The 5,867-nt window shown below is 42.8% G+C and overlaps 1 pseudogene; it reads left to right on the top strand.

The window, feature by feature from the left end:
* The first annotated feature begins 1,391 nt into the window (after positions 1–1,391).
* LOC100580088 lies at positions 1,392–2,633 on the top strand (annotated as a pseudogene).
* Positions 2,634–5,867: the final 3,234 nt, after the last annotated feature.

The following is a 5,867-nucleotide window of genomic DNA, read 5'->3' as shown; positions in this document are numbered from 1 at the left end:
ATTACATTCTTAAGGAGAACAAGAGAGGTGGGGAGGGTGGGGCTTACCTTTTAGTTTAGGTAAAACTAGAAACCTCTGGAGGAAGTTTAGAACCCTTGTAGAACAGGCATCATCATTACCATCATCAGTAACACTATTGCAACTGGTAATTTTATTTATTTATTTTTTTGAGATGGAGTCTTGCTCTGTTGCCCAGGCTGGAGTGCAATGGCATGATCTTGGCTCACTGCAACCTCTGCTTCCCGGGTTCAAGCAATTCCCCTGCCTCTGCCTCCCAAGTAGCTGGGACTACAGGTGTGTGCCACCATGCCTGGCTAATTTTTGTAGAGATGGGGTTTCACCATGTTGGCCAGGCTGCTCTTGAACTCCTTACCTTGGGTGATCCACCTGCCTCGGCCTCCCAAAGTGCTGAGATTACAGGCGTCAGCCACTGTGCCCGGCCTACAACTGGTAATTTTATAGCAGGCTTATTGTGCATTAGTAAGACACCAGACATTGCACTAAGCGTTTCACATGCATTATCTCATTTTAATCTTCCAAACAATCTTATAAAGTAGGGGCTATTATCTCTATTTAACAAAGAGGAAAATGAATTTATTGGAGTAAATTGGTCAGACTTACTGGAGATTAACTCATGAGTGGTACTATGATTAAAATACAGAATAACTCTCATCATCTAAAACTGGACTTGCTGAGATCCAGTTAAAAATTAATTTAAACATTAACCTTTTTAATTTTAATTTTTTGTTCTTTAAAATTAATAGAGAAGAGGTCTCACTCTGTTGCCTAGGCTGGTCTTGAACTCCTGAACTCAAGTGATCCTCTCAGACGTGGCCTCCCAAAGTGCTAGGATTACAGTCGTGAACCACCACACCTGGCCTTAATTTCTAAAGATAAAATGATCTAGGCATTGAGTGTCTTGTGAACTTAATGAATTATCATGATCACATTATATATTTAGCTTATAAAGGTTTTTTAAAATTATGTATCTACTTCTGGTAAACCCTCTACAAAAAATACAAAAACTAGCCGGGTGCAGTGGCATGCCTGTAGTTCCAGCTACTTGGGAGGCTGAGGTAGGAGGATTGCTTGAGTCGAGGCTGCAGTGAGCCAAGATTGTGCCACTGCACTCCGGCTTGGGCAATAGAGCCAGACCCTGTCTCAAAAAAAATATATATATATATATACATATATTTTTTTATCTAATCCCTAATTCCCTGACCTGACTGATATTCAAAAGTATCAATTTATGAACTGTTTACTTATGAGAAATTATATAATATATAAACCTAAACTGCTCCGCCTGGCATGGCCTGTGCTGTGTCTGTCCCTAGTCGGAGGCCCGGCCGCCTTCACCTGTGTCCCCTACTCCATGCAGAAGCGCTTCCAGCATGTCTGACAAACTGCCCTACAAAGTCACTGATATGGATCTGGCTGCCTGGGGACACAAGACCCTAGATATTGCAGAGGATGAGATGCTGGGCCTGATGTGCGGGTGGAAGTTGTACTCGACCTCCAAACCACTGAAAGGCACCTGCATCGCTGGCTGTCTGCACATGGACTGTGGAGACCGCCATCCTCATTGAGACCCTCATCTCCCTGGGTGCTGAGGGGCAGTGGTCCAGCTGCAACCTCTCCTCCACCCAGGACCATGTGGCACTGCCATTGCCAAGGCTGGCATTCCAGTGTATGCCTGGAAGGGAGAAACAGACGAGGAGTACCAGTGGTGCATCCAGCAGACAGCGAACTAAAAGGATGGGCCCCTCAATGTCATTCATCCACACCAAGTTCCCACAGCTCCTGTTGGCCATCGAGGCATCTCCCAAGAGACCCCGACTGGGGCCCACAACTTGCACAAGATGATGGCCAATGGGATCCTGAAGGTGCCTGCCATCAATGTGAATGACTCTGTCACCAAGAGCAAGCAAGCATCCCTCACAGATGGCATCATGCTGGCCACAGATGTGGTGACTGCCGGCAAGGTAGTAGTGATAGTGGGCTATGGCAATGTGGGCAAGGACTGTGCCCAGGCCCTCAGGGGATTTGGGGGCCGTGTCATTGTCACTGAGATTGACCCCATCAATGTACTGCAGGCTGCCGTGGAGAGCTATGAGGTGACAATCATGGACAAGGCCTATCAGGAGGACATCTTTGTCACCACCACAGGCTGTAATGACAGCATCCTCGATTGGCACTTTAAGCAGATGAAGGATGATGCCATCATGGTAACACTGGCACTTTGACACACAGATTGATGTCAAGTGGCTCAACAAGAACGCTGTCGGGAAGATGAACATCAAGACCAGGTGGACCACTCCTGGTTAAAGAACGGATGCTGCATCATCCTGCTGGCTGAGGGCTGGCTGGTCAACCTCGGTTGTGTTATGGGCCACCCCAGCTCTTTGGTGAGTAACTCCCTCACCAACCAGGTGATGGCACAGATTGAGCTGTGGACTCACCCAGACAAGTACCCCATTAGGGTTCACTTTGGGCCCAAGAAGCTGGATGAAGCAGTGCTTGAAGCCCACTGGAGCAAGCTGAATGAGAAGCTGACCAAGCTCACTGAGAAGCAGGCCCTGTACCTGGGCATGTCCCATGATGGCCCCTTCGAGTCTGATCCCTACTGCTACTGAGAGCCAGGCCTGCCCTTTACCTTCTAGCTGCTGTGCTTCCCTGGGCCCCGCCTCTCCCGCCCAAGAGCAAATGGCACCAACTTTGTGATTGGTTTGTCAGTGTCCCCCATTGGCACCCTGAAGTTGGTCACTCAGTTTTTGGACTCTGCTGCATCCCTCATACTGTTCCAAATGTAGCAGGGGGAATTCAGAGGCCCTCCTGAAGCCCTGGTTATGATGGAGGTATAATGGAGACAGCCAGAGGGAACCATGAGCTCAGTGGTCTTGCAACCGCTCACGAAGTCAGTTCTTCACTAGCCTGGAGGTTGATAGTGGGGTCACAAAGCCCATGTATTTTACCATCTAGGCCGTCGCCAGGCCTATGGAGTTATACCCATGTGTTTGTTTATAGGCTCAACGGTTCCTAAGTCCATGACAGGTGAGAAGGAGCTATATCCAAGGGCAAGGAGGAACTGTTGGAGTTGGAATGTTCCTGAAAGCCTGGTTTAGTGCTGGGGCTTCTTTTAAACTATGTAACAATGAGGTTGGTACTTTCAGTGTGAATTGTACAAAGATAAGCATAGACCGTTAAGGAACAACCAAGAGAGGACAAAGAAGCGACAGCCAGAGGTTGAGAGGGGCCAGAAAAAGTAAAAGCAAGCATAGATCCGCCACCACTTTGTAACAGGATGGTTCTTATCACCACCCTGTGTCAAAAAGAGTAATTTGGTATAAAATGTTTATATAATGTTTATAAAGTTAAAAGAAAGCAGGAGGGGGGTCAATAAAAATTTTGGTGCCTAAAAAAGAAAAAAAAGAACTTTAAGACTGAAAGAAAGCATGTACTGGTTATAATTTTTAGAGCACAATTATTTTACAAAGTGTTTACTGAAAACATTGGTTTTTGTCAATTGCTTATTGTGATTTCAGGTTTTATTTCTTTTTTCTTTTTTTGTTGTTTGTTGTTGTTTTGAAACAGGGTCTTGTTCTGCTGCCCATGCTAGCGTGCAATGGCACAATCATGGGTTACTTGACCCATGGGCCTTGTCCTCCTGGGCTGAAGCAATCCTCCTGCCTCAGCCTCCTAAGTAGCTGGGACTACAAGCTCATGACAGCAGGCCTGGCTAATTTTTTAATTTTTTTTGTAGAGATGAGCTCTCCCTATGTTGCCCAGGCTGGTCTCATTTCCGTTTTGTAAATTTGTAGAAATATTAGTCAAGAAAGCCTAATCACTTTAATTATTGTGCCAGAAAATCTGCGTTTAAACTTATTTCTGCCCCAGAATGCGTTCTGCTAAAAATGGACTTTCCTGATTATTGTTGGTTATCTCAGATCTCCCACTAATATATTTTGTGCATCTGCTCATCAAGTTGCACAGATTTCCAAAAGATTAGCAGTCTTAACAACTTTGCCACTGCATTAGCTATACCAATAGCATCCTTTGTGGGTGTTTTTCTTATCTTTTGCTTTAGCAAATGTGTTATTGTTTTAGTATCATTTGGTATGGGTAACAATCTGGAATCTACATCTAAAACATGTACGTTTCTTGTTTTTTTTAAAGACCAAACATAAACCATTAATTATAATAAGAAATGCCTGAAGCAATATTTATTTATTTATTTATTTATTTATTTTTGAGACAGAATCTCACTGTCAACCAGGCTGGAGTGCAGTGGTGCATTCTTGGCTCACTGCAACCTCTGTCTCCTGGGTTCAAGTGCTTCTCCTGCCTCAGCTTCTGGAGTAGCTGGGATTAGAGGCATGTGCCACTACACCCAGCTAATTTTTGTATTTTTAGTAGAGATGGGGTTTCACCATGTTGACCAGGCTGGTCTCAAACTCCTGGCCTCAAGTGATCCGCCTGCCTTAGCCTACCAAAGTGCTGGGATCACAGGCATGAGCCACTGCACCTGGCCCTAAAAACATATGTTTTCTGATTTTGGGAAGCAACAGGTACTCTGATTACTGAAAGTGGCTTCTTTCTCACTTGAAGTCATGATCTTCTCATTCTACTCTATTTTTCTTTCCTTCCTTCATTTTTCCTCCCTCTTCCACACTTCCTTTCTTCTTCTTTCCTTTGCTTTATCCTCTTTTCCTATTTTCTTCCTTTCTTTTTCTCTTTTTTGAAAGAAAAAAGAATTGCCTTAGAAGGAGGCAATCACTGAATCCTAATCTGTTAAGGGTTGTTAACAACTTCTAGTAAAGGGGACCATTTAGTTGCAACATGTAGCTTCATGTATATTTGAAACAAGGAATACTGGACATTCTGTTGACTTCAATACCAGATTTATGACTAGGTAACTATAAATTACTGAACATTCCAACCCTTGTTGAGAGACCATAAGATCAACTTGTTGGACCTCAGGAGAACTGAGTAATGGCAATACTTAGTTTGAATTCTACACACGTGGTAAGATGGTGTATACACGCTCTTCACTGTGCAAAAAGAGAAGTCCATAATCTGTCTTGATAGCCTCATTATAGTTAGAGGACAAAACAGGAAGTGCCATTGTTAAAGGGCAGAAACATAAAAGTTATGTTCTTAAAAACGCCTTGAACCTTCCTCCCCATGATATTTTGCATGCAGGAACTTTGGGTGGGACCATATGGCTTCCTGAATTTTCTTCAATCAAAGTGGTAAAGTTTGTTTTTGTTTTAAAATACAGTTTAAAGGAAAGATACTTTGCCATTTCAGAGGAGAACAACATTCAGTTCCTTTTAGATTTTTATGAGCATATGTGATCATTTGTCACATGTGGCTAAAAAATGACCAGTACTGATGAAGTGCTATTTTATTTTTAGAGATATGCCTCAGTACACTTTCCCAAAATAATAATAAAAAAAAATCTCTGCTTCCTTCCAGGAAAGTTTTCTCCACGGCTAAATGTGGGTGCATATACTTTCATGACAAAGACTATCTTTTCATCCAAATATACTGATGATGAGAAACTTGAGTGCTATGGTCTCTGAAACTGGCAAAGTAAAATTTCACTTCCTCTGTTCTTTGTGCACAAATACCAATATGTCATTTTTATAATACTTGTTGGCTTGAAGTAATATTTTAAATAAAGACAAAAATGTCATAAACCTGAAAAATGAAGGGAAAGTCAGGAAAGAAATAACATATTAAATAGGTATCTTGGTCTTTTTTTTAATACTTTAAGTTTTAGGGTACATGTGCACAACGTGCAGGTTAGTTACATATGTATACGGTATCTTGGTCTTTAAACATTTATTTCTAACCATCCAGATTTT

This window comes from Nomascus leucogenys, chromosome 22a, assembly GCF_006542625.1.
Source record: "Nomascus leucogenys isolate Asia chromosome 22a, Asia_NLE_v1, whole genome shotgun sequence".
NCBI classification, from domain to species: domain Eukaryota; kingdom Metazoa; phylum Chordata; class Mammalia; order Primates; family Hylobatidae; genus Nomascus; species Nomascus leucogenys.
The sequence above is the reverse complement of the archived record's forward strand: the minus strand, read 5'-3'. Positions and strand labels throughout refer to the sequence as shown.